Below are 17,624 nucleotides of genomic sequence, written 5' to 3'. Positions count from 1 at the left end.
TGGGTTGTCCCACCCACACATCAGGTAAATGTTAGTAATAATTATCTGACATTGTCAGACTATTCCCTCATAGTGATCATCATACCTCCAATTGGAACATATTTTATCCCTCTACCGCCAAACTTAGACTGTCATGGGTGATCTATGGGGCTCAGTGTGGCACCAGACACTATGTCCCCTAAGTTCTTTCCATTGTATTGGGTGGATCTCGGCTATATTGTGTGTAACATTGAAAAAGAGGTCTGCAAGTACTAGTGTGGTGGCATATCCCTAATTACCTCAACCCAAGTGCACAATTTATACGTAAAGGAAGTGTATTGTACAATCGTCCGGGGAGCAGTTAGATCACGTCGAGGAGCCAAACTAACCCAAGTCTCAACGAACCACATCAGTTGATACATTTTATACATATTTGCAACAGTTAAAACACTCCCAGATACTTCATTGCAATCTGCTCCCCACATGTGATTGGACAATACCTCTTCAAAGCAATCCCATCTTTCTCCAATTCCTACACTCTCATTGGTAACCATTATCTTAACTACCCGCTTCATCTCATGTGTAGAACACCTCTCCTTTTAGGATTTGTCCGTGGTAGGTCATGGCATCATCAACCAGTTAAACATTTGTATGCAAATATGATTCATTACTAGTAATAACTGCCCTAAGCGCTTTTAACCTTAACTCTTAATTGTACATGGTTCGCATAAATACTTAAAGCGTTATGAAGAAGGTTGAGTAAACAAGTTCTTCTTTGAACTAGTGTTATCTATCTCATCCCCGGGCTCCCTGTATCCATGTGAAAATTCTAATATGTATAACTGCCATTTCATCGCACACAGCCCATTTTGAGAATACAATTGAAACTCCTGGGGTTCAATTGCTTTAGCCTTGAGCATTGACTCACCTCATGTTTTACTGTTGGTCAGAATCAAGTAGCAAAAACCGTCTGTCAAGCTCCCCTGCATTCAAGAGATTTCATCTAATTTCTGCAATACTTATCAGACCATCAAAGCTATGGCCGACTCCTTTAGCTGAGTTGACCATCGCTAAGGTAATAGTTACTTATTCACCCATCCTCTGGCCTTTGAAACTCTGAAGAACCTGTTTCTCAAATTCAACCCCTGACTGCTGTGTTTTAATCTGTTTATTAAAAGCCCACTACATGTAAATTCATAAATCCCCTTTATAGGTTTTCTCAGTGTGCATGCATGTTCACAGTGGAGTCTTGCAGCACAGGCCCCCTTTCTCTCATGCACATTATAAAAACTCCTCATTGCCTTCTTCTGGGTACTCCATAGCACACGATGTCTGAATTCCATTTATATTTCTTTTGGCAGGTTTAGATTTTGTATTTCTACGTGTGTGCAAAGCTAGTATGTATCAGTTTAACCAAAAAGTAACACTAAGTAACATCTGCGCCGAGATGCCTCGGGGCTTGTGTGCACTATACAAATTAAAAATAAATAAATAAATATTTCATTCACATTTAACTATACTGGATACATATGAAATTGCAACATCGCGCCCAGTTTGCCCCACCTCCAGTCACAAATATGGTGAACGCAACAATAAATCCTCTTGGTTGTGGGGACCTTTCCTGAACACTCCAACACTAGTCTTTTACTTGCTTTGAAGTAGGTGCTTTTTGCCCATGTGACTTGCTGGCCAGCTGCATCAAAAAAAAATGTTCCCAGGTTAAAATTGAAGTAGTACAAATATATGTAGAACTGTAGCCCTTATCTTTGTCTGCAAAAAGAACAGGGCATCCAGAATGTGCATGGCTAACAGCATACGTTTTGGTGGAGCCAAGTGGGCAACACAGGATGGGGGCTCTTTGCCTGGTCAATCCATCACATCCTATGGTGATGGACAAATACGATTTCCCCCACATTAACCAACTCCCTCTAGTCCTACTTCAGACAGTTCTGGGTATCATCCTGTTTTTGGAGAGTGATAACATTCGTATTCTTCCTCATTGATTTCGTTAACTTTCTAATGGGTAATCAGTTACCTAATTCATCTGGGAATTCCTGTGCAAATGTTATTGATTTTGGGTTTCTCATTAACCCGTTTGATTGAGAAATATCCTCCAGTTGTGAAGCAATGTATGTTCACACATGAGGACACCTAGATCAAACATTTGTGTTTGTAGCATAACAGTTCAGGAGGGAGGGCTGTGACAGATGTAATCGGACCACAGTTAAGCCATTGGACCAAGGGGAGGCTGAGGTCATATAACAACAGTAAGGGAAATGTCGACTGTTACAAGGTCTCCCAACCCACCCTAGGCAGTAATCCCAATAAAATAAGACAAAGCAAAATAACAAGGTGAAAAGTAAAAATAAAGTTGGCGAAGGAGCTTGAAATTTTGAAGGGTCCATTGTCCAGGTGGACTGTTGGCCAACAAGAGACATAGCGCATTGGTGAAAATGTTGGGCGTGAAAGAGCAGGCCTTATAACACAGTTAACTGTGGTTAAAACCATCTGATGTCTCATTGTTTACAATGACAAACCAGCATTCCAATTTAATGAGCTATAATGCCTTGTTCTGTAGGCCATTGGGCATTTAAGGCAGGTGGTGGGTCATTACCACCGGGTACAGCCCTCCGATTGGGTCATTATAGCTATCAGAACACCCGGCCAAAGTCTGGGTTGCAAAAACCCAGACATTTTGTGTGAAAACACATGGCACAGCGACCAGGCCACCCATTGTTTCAACACACAAACAAAACAAAATAGAAATGGAGGCCAGGGCAGAGTCTGTTTCACTGTGTGGGGGGTTTGACAAACTGAGGACCTGTAGGCGCTGGTCGGATTGGATGGTCCGGGGTTTATTAGTTTAGCAACTTTCACAGGAAATGGATGAGTCAAGTTTGTTTTGTGTTGAAGACGCGCGTTTCGAACTTAGTCTTTTTCAAGGCTGTGATTTAAAAATTGGTGTGGTGGTGTTAAGGTGTACCCAGTGCGGTGATTTTCAAAGTCAATCAGTATTTAATAATGGTCATTTTATACATATAATGCATGTGTTCAAAAGCGATTTTTTAAAAAACACAAACAGTTGGGACAAAATAAATGCGAAATCACAGCATATAGGGACACCCATGGGAGGTGATTTACCATGTTGGGTGATAGTAAGTGATAGTGACAGAGTGTGGTAATTTAGACACAGTCATATAGCAGTTAGTTATACATCAAGAAGCCAAGTTGTAATATGATTTGTAGTAGAAAAGGAGACAAAGTACCAAGGAAAAGAGAAGAAACATGAGAATTTGGTAGTAGTAGTTAGAAAGAACCACATACGCAAGCGAATGCATGAGCAAGTTTGTGAAAGCGAAAGTGATATGCGGGCTCCATAGAGCCGAGCTGCGCCCAGGGGGCAGTGCGTAGTGGCCAGTGTGGACAAGGACTTGGAAGCATGGTACAAGTGATCCGTCTTATCTAAAGTGAACCCGCGTACGCGAGTGGATGCATGGGCAAATGTGAAAGCGAACGTGATCAGCAGGCTAGAGCAGATGTATTCTGCCCGGAACGCGTGGTACTGCGCTCGAAGCTTACCTTATCCGGTTAGGCAGGAGGGTACACGGAGTAGTGGAGGCGACGGTCGTCTGGTGGGAATGCATGCACGTTACTTCCTGTAGATAAGGAAGGTGCAACCTGATTGGTTTCGAATTGAAGCGATCTGATTGGCTAGTTGAGAGCCGCCCCAGGATAGGCTATTCATTTTGTGTCTATTCCATTCGTGTCTAGGTTCTGACTGGCGCACCGGCACGGTTAGTAAGGCATGTATTCAGGTGGTAATCACCAGGTTGTTAGGTGAAGGATGTAAGTTTGTTAATACACGCGTCACATGGATAGTGAACCTGTGGGAAGGTGGACAACCGTGTTTAAGGCACAGTTAATGAAGTGGCCTAAGGTGGCTGAGTTATTGAGGGAAGGATTGGAAAAGGCCCTGATAAGGTTGACATGGGGGAGTCCAATGACCAGTTGGTGGCCAATGAGGGTGGTGAGGAGGACAGGATTGTCAAGGGATAAAGCGGCTAAGGTGTGCGGTGGGGTGGAAGGGTAAGGTTGCCACACATCAGGTTTTAAGGTTTGGGGGTAAGATGTGTCTAATGAGGGTTGCCTATTGACATTCACACTCTTTGAAGGTGACGGAAAATTGAGTCATGCAGGTTTCAAAACAAGGTTGACATTTTTATAAGAAAACATGAAAGTCGTGGTCACTGTTTAATCCAAAGGTGACAGATCGATATTTGCATATCAGTCTTGCTTCCTTCTGACGTAGTTGGAGGTCTCGGTCTCCACCTCTTATATTGATTGAGATTTTCTCCAGGCCCATGAAGGTGATGTCATCCTTTTTGTCCCACTGGTGTTTCTCTTGCCAGTGTAGCGCCAGTGGGTATCGGTTGTCCTGAGAATGCAGGGAGTTCAGGTGCTCCCTAATCCTTGTTCTGAGCTCTCTTTTGGTGCTTCCAATATATTTGCGGTTACATACACAGTTGATAACATAAACAACGAATCTGGATTTGCAATTGATATATTGTTCAATCTTGTGTGTGTCAGTGGAACTAAAGGTTACAGTTTTGGTCGTGGTAGTGAATTTGCACATGGAACAGGTTCCACATTTATAAAAGCCTACTGGTTTGTTGTTAGTAAGCCAGTTGGTACTGGTTTTGGTGATTGGCGCCATGAAAGATGGACTGAGGATGTTTTTTAGTGTTCTCGCTTTGGTAAAGGTTAAAACGGGTTTCTCTGGGATCCATGCCTTGATATCTTCATCAATTGTTAAGATGTGCCAGTGTCTTTTAAGAATTTTCTGAACTCAGTGGCTGTCACTGCAAAATTGGATGGGGAAGCGCCTGCGTGGGTCCGTCCACGCCTACTCTAATTTAAAGAAAGAAGAAAGACTGCAAAATTGGGTGATGTATCGTATTGGGCTGTCCATTGTTGCCTGTTTGCTGGTGTGTATTTTTGGGGCCAGGAGTGTACTTCTTTCTCTTTTATGGGCCATGGTTATGGCTGCCTGGATTGCTTGTTCCGGGTATCCTCTTTCTTGAAAGCGTTTGCTGAGTGTTGTGCATTCCGTTCCAAATGCTGGCAGATCACTGCAGTTTCTTTTTGCTTGTAGAAATTCTCCTTTGGGTATGTTGTTGATCACCGATTTCTTGTGGCAGCTCGAGGCATGAAGAACTGAGTTGACTTCCGTCGGTTTCCTGAAGGTTGTGGTCATAAGCCTAGTCCCCATCGGTGTGATGGTGATATCCAGAAAATCTATATTTGCTTTGCTTGAGGAGCCTGTTAATTCAATGCCAAAGTTGTTTGTGTTAAGGTAAAGTTGGAATGAGTCAAGTTCCTCTTTTGTTCCACGCCAGATCATCAAAATATCATCAATGTATCTCATCCAAGTGTGGATCAGTTTGTTGAAGTCATGGTTGGTAAATGCATGCACTTGTTCGTAATGGTGCATGAAAAGGTTGGCCATGGAGGGTGCATATGTAGCCCTCATTGCTATACCTTTGATTTGCTTATAGTATTGTTGATCAAAAAAGAAGATGGTATTAGTTAGTGAAAATTCCAGAAATTCTTTAGTGAGTTCTAGGTGTGACCAGAATGAGGCTGTTGCTTTAGTAAAGGCAAAATCAATGGCCTTGAGGGCTACAAGCATACCATTGCCCTCTCAACTCGAGGCCAACTTAACATCCTTCTCACCAGCCAACTTTGCCCCTCTCGACTCAAGGGCAACAAAGGGACTAATTATTTTTAAGGCCACAAGCATACCATTGCCCTCTCAAACTCGAGGCCAACAAGGGACTCATTATTAATAAGGCTACAAGCATCTTGGTAGCCCCAATCAAATGCCGCGTACACACGCGACTCACCCTTCCTATGCCAACCCGCTAGCTCCTTTCTGATCTATCCCCTCCCTGAAACTCTTTAAACCATCTTCCTTTCAGACACGGCTAACCAGCCTCCTGGCACCCTCACCTGGGTAGGACCAGCCCACCTCTTTGAAGCTCACAAAATAACTCAATTGGGTAAGATCTTGTAACCCTCTTTTTGTTGGGCATATTGAAACCTACGCAGCCCTCCACATACTAACTACCAAATTCTCATCTTTCTTCTCTTTTCCTTGGTACTTTGTCTCCTTTTCTGCTACAAATCATATTACAACTTGGCTTCTTGATGTATAACTAACTGCTATATGACTGTGTCTAAATTACCACACTCTGTCACTATCACTTACTATCACCCAACATGGTAAATCACCTCCCATGGGTGTCCCTATATGCTGTGATTTTGCATTTATTTTGTCCCGACTGTTTGTGTTTTTTTAAAAAATCGCTTTTGAACACATGCATTATATGTATAAAATGACCATTATTAAATACTGATTGACTTTGAAAATCACCGCACTCGGTACACCTTATCACCACCACACCAATTTTTAAATCACAGCCTTGAAAAAGACTAAGGTCGAAACGCGCGTCTTCAACACAAAACAAACTTGACTCATCCATTTCATGTGAAAGTTGCTAAACTAACAAACCCCGGACCATCCAATCCGACCAGCGCCTACAGGTCCTCAGTTTGTCAAACCCCCCAAATCGTCTTTACAATTAGGAACCCCGGAGTTGGTTCCTTGACAAACCAGGACTCAGGCTGCAGGTCTTACGTAATAATCCAACAAACAAGAAGTGCGCAGGAGAGAGGGAGTTCCGCTTTCCAAAACTCCGTCCATGCACAAATTACTGTTTCACTGTGTGCCAGAGCAAAGCAGGTGAGGTTTGGTGAATCGGATAGGTGCGTTACCGCAGAGGAGGGTCGTTGCCATCCAAGAAGAGAAAGGTATGAAGGGGGCAGTGCGGGGGAAGATTGAGGAAGGAGAGGTGGCTCAGCGTGGGAGGAGCTGCCAGGCAGGTGGCAGTGCAAGCAGCACACAGATTGCTCTGAACATGGGCTCTGATCATTAGATAGAGGTTTTGAGAAATCCGATTGGATCCTGCACCGACCCAGGGTGCTAATGGGCAATATTGGCTTTCTAAAAGTTGGTTTTTGAAGTTTAGAGTAGCTTTCATAAACATTACTGGTAATATTTTGATTGAATTCCTTGCAACGCTTTAGGATGTATGTATTTTCTCACCCAGACACGAGTGTTTTTTGCCCAGAAGAATTTCTGTTATTTTCTCTAATATGTTGAGTGCAGCTACAATATTTTGTCTTTCTTACCAAAAACATTTGCTCTCGTTTTAGTTTACTGAGCCATATAATCCATCACTGAAGAACGGTTTCCAGTAATCCTTCTAAACCGTCCCATAGGGTTGTTTCTCATTAAGCGGTCTCATCACAAATAGTTTGAAACAGAGCTCAAGCCACAGACCGTCACTCTCGTAGACGAGTACAGTAAGTGGTTCCCATGTGCCGGCTTGAAAAGGATGCTGCGTGCAATCCCAGACACAAGTGCTCACTTCTAAGACATGCTCGGCAGCGCCTTTATTGTGTGGCCAGAATACTGTAAGACGTCATGAGGGAAAGCATATCAGTGCCTTTATTTCCAGGAGGTGCTCTTAGAACAGTGGGAGCGTTTAGACACTTCTAAAGGCACACATATTGTACTTACAGATATTACAGACATGTGTTGCACACCATATTAGCGCCTCGAAACACTTGTGTTTCGGCGCGTTATAAATGCCTAATCATATCATATAATTCATGCTGATTATTGATGGTTACTGCACATTTTCTTCACCTTCACTTTGTCCTTTACTGCTATCTAATTGGCAGTTGAATAGTCTCCCTGTGCTCTCTTCATCTCTGTGTTGTCTGTTCCAGCTCATGTTCTGGGTATTTCCTCCACACATTCTTATTCCTGCCTTACTGTCTCTCTCTTAAGCCCTCGCAAAGCTTGCTCACCCCAGCCCTTTCAGAATTAGATACGCACCATCACTCTTGATCCTTTTGATTATAGAAGAAAAGAAACGCTTGCACCCACACTGCTACTCGCACACCATCATGCACTTCTGTTTACCTGCATCTCCATCTCATGCACTCGGTCCTCTGCATATTGTCAATTTGTGGTAACCCTGGAGTCTTACCATGGCCTCCAACCTGTAGATCGTGAGCTGCTGTTAGCTCACCTGCGGCTTCCCGGTAGCTCTTCACAACAAACACAATTACCACTGTGTGTTTATTTTGGTGTCTGAAGACTCTTCCTGTGCCCCCTCCCTCTCCTCTTCCTGAAAAGCAAACAGTCAAAAGCTGTGTGCATGGTGAGAGAGTGGAATGCATCTTGGCTTGAAGGCCCCGGGGCAGTGTCCTAACAAGGGATTAACTTGCATTAGTACCCGGCACGCGGCGCAACGGGAATACAGCGTGGTGATTGGCTCATTTGCGAGCCATACCACACGGTATTCCCTTTTACGCCGTGCGTGCCAGGTTATCTTTTCCCGGCGAGGGGCGTGGCCCCGCTCCGAGCCTCCCCATGGCTGGAGGCTTCCCTCGTCCCCCACCGGAGACTCTGGTAAGATTTTTTTTTGTTTTGTTTCCCCTTTCCTCCTCCCTCCTCCCAACCCACCCCACTTACCTTCTATACCGCAGTCTCCGGCGGGGGACAATGGAAACCTCCAGCCGTGTGGAGACTCGGAGTGGGGCCATCTCTGCTCCAAGCCTCCACACAGCTGGAGGCTTCCATCGTCCCCCGCCGGAGACCACGGTACGTTTTTTTTTTCCTTTTTTCCTTCCCCACGCCACTTACCTTCTTTTTTCTTCTTTTCTCGGGAGCGGACATGCTGGGAACAGTGTTCCAAGCGCACCCGCTCCCGATGGCCGCCATGAAAAGGGAAAATGGATGTTTTCCCTTTCCCGGCAGCCATTTCTGTTGACATTTTTTTTAAAAGCAATTAGTACCCCCGTCTAACGGGCTAGGGTACTAATGGCAGTAAGCCCCTCGACTGTGGGCCAATACCGCCGAGGTAATGCCCCCGGGGCTACGTTAAGGCCCTCGCTATGCTAGGCCCTGGAACTACGTCCCCGGGGGCATTACCGGGGGCGGTATTGGCCCGCAGTCTTGTGGCTTATTGCCAGAATAACAAACGTATATGGGAAATGCGTGTTGTGGCCATTGTCACCAAGTGTTGGAAATGATGGTTGATTAGAAAGGGGAGTGGTGCATACATTTGCATGCCATGTGAAACAAAGCTGGGGCTGTGATTGTTTTGGTTAGCATTACTGTGCATGCTGGTAATTGTAGGCTTTCAATCGGATTCTGGAAAACAAAGCTACAGCTGTAATCGTTTTTTTTGCTTTTTTTGCTCAGTGTGTCGGTGTGTGCAAAAAAAAACAATCCATGTGAGACCATGCTTGCAATGAAAAAATGCATCTAGCAGTACGTGTTGCTGCTGTTCATGGTAAAACTGAATTCTTTTATTTGAAGATACCGAGTTCACTTTTTTAAGGCAGTATTACCCCAATTGTATTAAACGTTAAACCGGAATTTGCAGTGATACAGAGGAGCCCACCACTATGTGTGTTCCAACACATGAATACAAGCTCTGACCCCAATTTTACATGTAAGTAACTATAGCAACTGCAGTGGCTTCCTTTAGAGGCCAGGAACATTGTTAGCGCGCCTGTCTTCGCCAAGGCAGATATTCAGGCAAAGTGAACCAGCCACTTTGCCTGCAAACGCCCAATGTTGGGTGGTTCCCGTGGCCAAATGAAAAGCAATCACTTCTGTTTAGAGGTTCCAAACTTTTGGAGGTAACCAAAACAGCTTCAGCTTCCTGTATATGTGATGTTTTAGCAGCTGCTTTAGGTCCGTGAAACGTAACAGAAACTGACCTTGCACACATAATTTTACACACAGCCTCCCTGTAACACCCAACAGACTGAACCATGATAAAGAAACATAAGGAAATATACAGACTGCTCAAACTAAATGCTGTCTTTTACTTTCCCACCGATCCTAAATGTGCTAACCACCCAACGGGCATCTATGCAAAAGGAATACAAAGAGAGACAAACAAAACGAAGAGGAGAGGAGAGGAGAGTACATTTGTAACTACTGTATAGATAGCACAGGAATGGTCCATGCAGGAAATTGTGAAATAGAGTAAGGGCTTTAAATGAAACCCTTTCCATTACCACTAGCCAGTGTAGCGCCCTTGACATGGGTGGAAGGAGTTGCACAACAGTGTTTTGGTGACAATTGCAGCTGTGGGATCTAAGAGGACACGAAGATGGCAGAAAACATGCTAGTGGGTTTCAAGGAAGAGGGCTTTAAAAACAGTCCACCTTAGCCCATGGGATCTTCCCTCAATGTTTCACAGACAGTAAAGATCTGATCTGCTTTCAAAGCAGGAGGTGGATGTCAGCAGAACTAATGCTAGAGTTGATGTGACTCGACATCAAGAGCAATAAATGTGAATAAAAAATACACAGTTCACTTAATTTGGAATGGAAACTACAGCATTTGGCATGGCATCCGCAAATATGCAAATTTGCATGGATTGCCTTTGCCTGGAGTTGTTCAGTGGCAAGTAGAAGAAATTCACTATTCGTCTGACTTCGACTGTGACAGTTGTGTTCAATCCAAGTCTTAAAGAGACCAAAGACATCAGGAGGGCAAGACGGTCCTTGGGGTTTCTAACAAGGTCAGCATATGGTCTGGGTGGCATGTGCATAGTTATGAAATTGCTCTCCATCACTTATAAGCAGGCCATGCAATGGCCTAACATTACATTTAAATAATAGGAGTGACAAAAAGGCCAGCTCTGGGATATTCTGATCAACTGGAGACAAGTGATATTCATGGGTGTCTATTCTTACCCTAAAGAGTCTGCAACTTCAAAGAGATTGATACCAAATGTCAGCTCTGTCCTTCATCCCCAACGCATGCTCCAATCTAGCAAGTCGCCTATGATTGTCAACAGTGTTGAAGGCAGACGATAGGTCCAATAACATCAACTTGCTACATCCGTCACCATTAAGATAAGCACTTACAGAATGTTATCCCTCACATCTGGCAGTGCTCTCGCAGTGTCACTGCTTGGTTAAAAGTGTGACTGTGAGCCCACAGCATTGCATCCTCCTTGACACATGGGTGACATCAGGTGGTGGCTACTATTCCCTGATCTTCAAGAAACAATGCCACTGCTGGAATGGACCTGTAACTGACACAGATGAAGGTATCAAGAGGGTTTGTTTACTTCCTGTAGTGGTGTGATCCAAGCAGTCTTGATGTTCTCCGGTGTGATACCTTCGTTATACCAGAGATGAAAGATGTCAGTGTGAAACAGACCATGATCATTATTGCATTCCTTAAGAACTGCAAAGTGGTGTGGGTCATCGTGACATAAAGTTGGGCTTAATTACCTGTGTATGTAAGTACTCTCTTGATAGCAATGGTATGGTATGAGAACTCCATCAGTCTGCTGTTGTTGGACCCTAGATGGTCCCAATGTCTACCCTGTGGCTTATCTGAGAGAGTCTGTTGCCTGACTGGAAATGTGTTCATGAAGATATGTTGCTTTATCTACAAAGAAATTGGAATTCTGTTGCAGCATCACTTCGATGACAGAAGTATATTCAGTTTAGGATTGGGATTTTCCAGTTGTTTGAGAACTTTATAATTGGCTTTAGATGAATTGTCAGCTTCCTCAATCTATTGTGCTTTCAAATATTTCTTAGCTTCAAAGATGGTGACATCAATGGTGTGGGCCGATTTTAGGAGGTTACAGTGTGCCCTATTAAGATCTTTCCTCGATTTTCACTTAGCACAAACTTCGATGTAAGTGGCGAGAGCTACTCTTAGAACCAGTGCTTGTTTCCCTTGATCGTGGATGCTAAGGTAGGAGCTTTGGGTGATTCTGCGACTGTAACTCGTGGTTGCGCCATCTCAGTATTTATAATAGGTATGTGAGGATATTTCCACCAGTTCCATAATCAAATTAATGGGCATTTCGATTGGGGGTTGTATGGTTCGTAATGTTTTTTCAACCACTCACAGTGTCTCCCCTTGTGGAATTTTTGAATACAGAGATTCAATATCCATAGTCACTATATAGATGTTTTCACTTGATAGATTCAGAGTCTCAAGATGTACCAGGACCTCGGTAGTGTATTTGGTATAGTACTTCATTAATGTAACTTCATTTTTAAGGAAGAAATCAACAAATTGGGATAGCGGCTCCAGTATGGATCCTATCCCTGAGACTAAGATAAGGGAGGGGCCATAGTAGTTATGGACGAGACAGCCTATCAGACTATGGTAAACACACTGGTTGAGGATAGAACTACATATAGGAGACTGGCCACAGATCCCACATGTACCCTGAAAATCTTTTTGATCCAATAATTGAGGAGGCACTATCGGAAGGATTTTTGAGTACTAAGGAAACAGATTTTCTCTGCCCCAAATTCCCAAGGTGTCCTGCTTTCTATTCATTACCCAAGATACATAAGGGCATTCTGCCATCTCCGGGACACCCGATACTCTCAGGGATAGGATCCATACTGGAACCGCTATCCCAACTTGTTGATTTCTTCCTTAAAAATTAAGTTACATTAATGAAGTCCTACACCAAATACACTACAGTGGTCCTAGTAGTCGAAAAAACATTCCAGACCATACAGCCCCCTATCGAAATGCCCATTAATTTGATTATGGAACTGGCAGAAATAGCACTAACTAGAAACTATTTTATGGTTGATGAAAGGTATTATGAACAGATTTCAGGAAGAAGCAATGAGGGGCCACCTTTTCCCCAGCTTGGCTAACCTATATGTAGATGAGTTTGAGGAGCGTTATGTCTATCACGCATCAAACCCCTACATACAAAACATCTTGAGCTGGTGTCGTTATATAGACGACATCCTCATGTTCTTTGAAGGAACGGAGGACAATCTGAATTAATTAACTGGCTGAATGGCTTGTATCCATTCTTCAAATTCACCCATGATTTCAGCAAGAGCACAGCTACGTTTCTAGACCTCAAATGACCAGAAAAGGTACAATAGAAACTACAGTATTCCAAAAAACTATGGACAGAAAATCCCTTTTAGAATTGACCAGCTTTCATCAAAGAACTCTACGGGAGAACTTGTCCTTCGGGCAATTTTTGAGATTCAGACATAACTGCACTACAAGGCAGGAATTTGATGCACACGCAATACATCTCAGCCAAAAACTAAGAGAGAGAAACTACCCAGAAAGAACGATACGACATGCTAAGAAAAGAGCCTCTAACATCCCAAGAGAATCCAAAAAGGAAGAGGGATGAGAACCAAATAATGGCGGTATTTAGTCATTCACCGATAGTTAATCGTATCAAGAAAGAAATCAGAAAACTGTGGTACCTACTGAACGTTGGGGAAAATAAATTAAATACTCTGCTTTTTGCGATCAAAAGAAGGAGAAACATTGGTGATGCCCTGGTACATACCTATAGAGAAGAGAAAGAAGAAATGGACAATCAATCAAGGCTGTGGCAACACCCTAAGGCCGTAGAACATGCACCATGTGGCACATGCTTGGTATGCATTTACACAAAACGTTCAACTACTGTGGACATAGGATAGACAACACTGTGGGAACAGAGGGTTTTTACAAACTGCAACACCACAAATGTGGTATATCTGATCAAGTGCCCCTGTGGAAAAAACTATGTGGGCATGACCACTAAAGCAGTTAGAATTAGAATCTGTGAACACAGGGCTAATATTAGAAGAAAAAGGCTTACTGCCCCTCTTGTGGAACATTTTGTATCAAGTAACCACACAGAGAATGACGTAAGGTGGACTGCATTAGAAAATGTATTGGCACCTAAGTGAGCAGGCAATCTGAGAACTATTCTATTGAGGAGAGAACAACAATGGACATTTAGGCTTAGAAGCCACCTGGATGGTCTCAATGAGGAAATATGCTGGCAAACACTAGCAGTCCTATAAAACCTTCACTAAACACTGCAGTAGTCATTGGAGTTATTTAAACCTCTGAAGGTACTATATAATACTATCACTATTGAGTCTGTTGTACCACTGTGTCTATATGTTTTACTATATATACACAATACAGACATCTGGTCCCTCAAAATCAAACTAGCCACTCCTCATTTACAGTGGGATAGGCGAATTTACACCTACAAATAATATGCCCGTGACAATGAAGAATCACAATATGGCCAGAGTATGAATAGACAGCTACTGGGCAGGTAGATATTGCACTAGGATCTTTCTACATACAATATCTCATAATGCCATACCAACTGGCACATGAGGCATACAATATTCACACTACTAATATATTAAGATATAGCAGATTTACTGCATGGCCATTATGTTTAAAACGCCTACATATAGGCATAGCATATTCAATGAATCAGAGTCTTTGTATATGTGTGCAGAACGGTTTTGTTCCTTTGGAGAGACAGCCAGGGGCGGCAATGTCCACCTGAAAGCATTGCATTCCAAGTGTATTGTGGAAATTACAGTTGCGACACGCCCTTAGCACCAACATCAACAATAAACAATGAAAACTAAAAGAGGACAAGCATCCCTTACAAATGCTTTGTCACATGTCTACACATGTAAAAGGCTAGAAATCTCAATGTGGTGTCCGGGACGCCGACCGAGTAAGAAGCTGAATGCACGCTGAGTGATACAAGTAAATAGGGTGAGAGACTGTTATCCTTCCTGCTCCGTTCTCTGAGGAAATATCCGTCTGCACACAGATTCACGTGAATAGACGAGGTTTATAGAAATAACAGATCCTGTAGCATCATGACTCCGTATAACTCACTGTGTTAGTTTCTAGCTGGTTATGCAGAGATAGGCAACAGAAAAACAGAGACATACACAATTCACAAATGAATTTTGGTTAAATACATGCAAAGAAAAGGACTTACAGGGAATACATGATAAATGTGTGAACGAGTTGTACATGCTTTTAGAAAAAATTGTAAAATATTAAAGCTAAGGCACAAATATTTTTTCACCCTAAACAGACAATCAAGTGCCCGATCGAGGCATAATTTGCCTGCCATCCTCTACCCAGCAACAAGAACACAACCATGGAGGTGAGTAGAGCTGAACAGTCTCATCTACAAATGTTAAATATGAAAATACCCACCCTGAAAATGACTAACGGTATAGTTACTACAGGACATAAGACTAATTAAGAATTATTTACCAACAGGGAGTGAGGAACACAAATGTTTTGGTCTAAGGATCTTTGATGATACAGAGAATATACCCGACTCACATACAGGATACCCATAGAGGTAAGCCTCATGAGTTGACAATACTATAGCAGTAAATAACCAATATATTTCTTATCTTGTGTTTTTTTAATGGCTTCATAATCTGTAGGTGCTCTAAAATCCAATCTCAAGTAGGGATATTGCTCCACCACCTCAATTTTTCCCACTTTGGTATCTATCCCAGTGCGACAGGGTCCCTTACGTGCGATAGTCATTATTTTCATTTTCTCCACATTGATTACGAGACCTAGCTGTGTTGAATAGTCTGGTAATTCATTCAACACGTCCTTTATGCCGGTCATCGTACGATCAAGGAGGGTCAGGTCGTCTGCATAGAGCATTTCTATTATAGGGGTCTTTCCTAATTTGGGGAGGCAGTTTGACCTTAAAGATATGCGGTCCAGCAGGTTAGCTATATACAAGTTGTATAGCATGGGTGCAGTAACACACCCCTGCTTTACCCACATATTGATGTTAATTTTGTCAGTTACATCGCCTTGATCATTTAGTCGGACCCTGGTGGAGGTGTTACTTTGTAAGGCTATTAGTATGTTTAAGATCCACCTCGGGCAATTCATGGCCTTTAATTTAGCCCATATATTTTTTCATTTTCTGTTTCCAATTTTTTTTTTTTCCCATGATGATATTTCTCTTTACCAACAAACCCCAAAATATCCTACCCGATCCTCCATCATACATCTCTGTGCTTATATGTGTGTACACATTTTGCAACTATGTTCATTTGCTCCACAGCTATTTACTTTATGGACATATGATATTTGGAAACAATGCTGTTTGGGTATGTCATTTTTCTTCTCATTATGCATCTTGTTTGCATTGTTAATTTTTTGGTTTACATTAATAATAATTTTTGGTGACATGCAACTAATGTTTACCTAATTCAATGAATGTATTGACAAATTAAGACAAGCCCTGATTTGAAAAAGGCACATGACGTGCCGAAACACGTGTAATCACAAAAGGGCCAACAAATAAAACAATTTAGGAACATTCATGTTTGATCCATGGATATTTGACTTTAAAAGTCTGCAACAAAACATTTTTGTGGCACAACTAGTGTGGGTGAAAAAACCCTCCCTCTTTCTTATCTTTATACGGAGTAGAAGGACACTATGGGCCTCATTACGAATGTGGCGGAAAGGCAACAATGGTGCCGGTAGTGCTACCGGCGCTGTTACCTCTGCGCCACATTACGAGTTCTGCTTGCCGGTGCCGAACTGCATGCATGGTGTGACCAGGCGTGCAGAACGGCACCCGCGAGCAGAACTCATGATGCACCGGCACCGTTATTAACGGTGCCGGTGCAACCATGCTCCCAACCTCCATTCTGCCCTATGCGGCAGAATGGGGATCGGGACGCCGGCCATACCGGCACCCGCGAGTGGGCAATTACCGGCTCATTCATCTCGTAATGGGCCGGTAATGGCGCATTCGCAGGTGCCGGGGCCGGTAGCGAGTTTGTCGGTAGCTATGCCCTTAATAAGGGCACGGCTACTGCCAAACTTATGAGGCCCTATGTCTCTGTTTCTTCTACAGCCATGCAACACACATTTTTTTATTGAAAAAAAAATCGGGTCACAGAGGTCTCTTAGTTGATATCACTAAAAAGTTCCTCAACCCAAAGACATATCTGTGCATAAACATGCCCAAGCTTGCAAACAAAATTGCATTGAGAGTAGATATTTCCGACCTATGTTAATGAAGAATAGAAGCCCTTAGCAGAGTGCCCCTATCACAGAAGAGGTATTGAAGAGGGGTAGAACGCCGAAAGTAGCTCTCTCTGAAATGTGTCACCGAGTGAGGGGTTGGAGGATGACTGAGGAGGTGGAAAGCCACCCAGAGGGAGAACTTGAGCTAGATGCAGCATCTAAGAGAAGAACTTCATGTTGGGTGGTGTGCTTCTAACACTACACAGCCATAGTGCAGGAGTGCTGACAAGAGTTGAAAGAACCAAAAGAATTGCGTACTTTGCATCTAACTGTCTGCATGCTGGGTGCATTTGTTCTAAAACTCTGCAAACATATGATAGGAGTGCCGATAAACCCCAAGAGAAACTGAAGAACGGAATGCCTGGTGTTGTAGTGTTAATACTTGCCTGTGCATAGGCACTATATAAATAAACAATGCAATACAATACAACACTCTGCTAACATTGCACACAAGTCCTGACAACCCTCAACCGAATCAACATAATTGCATGCTGGGTTGTTTCGGTTTCAACACTCTACAACCACGGGGCACGAGCGCTAACACCCTTCAAGATAATCAAGAGAATGGCATGCTTGTTTGCTGGTCCCAACAGTCTGCAACCATGGCGCAGGATGTGTGGACAAGCCTAATGAGAAC

The 17,624-nt window shown here is 43.1% G+C and overlaps 1 long non-coding RNA gene across 1 annotated transcript in view; it reads left to right on the top strand.

Annotated features, from left to right (window-relative positions):
• LOC138515459 (uncharacterized) overlaps positions 1 to 17,624 on the top strand; it is a 169,568-nt gene that overhangs the window by 16,052 nt on the left and 135,892 nt on the right. Inside the window, exons 2-3 of the long non-coding RNA XR_011282014.1 lie at positions 15,003 to 15,074; positions 15,194 to 15,278. This is a non-coding gene — a long non-coding RNA (uncharacterized lncRNA). The remainder of the gene's footprint in view (positions 1 to 15,002; positions 15,075 to 15,193; positions 15,279 to 17,624) is intronic.

Source organism: Ambystoma mexicanum, chromosome 6q (assembly GCF_040938575.1).
Source record: "Ambystoma mexicanum isolate Mex_15411 chromosome 6q, UKY_AmexF1_1, whole genome shotgun sequence".
Classification (NCBI taxonomy): domain Eukaryota; kingdom Metazoa; phylum Chordata; class Amphibia; order Caudata; family Ambystomatidae; genus Ambystoma; species Ambystoma mexicanum.
The sequence above is the reverse complement of the archived record's forward strand: the minus strand, read 5'-3'. Positions and strand labels throughout refer to the sequence as shown.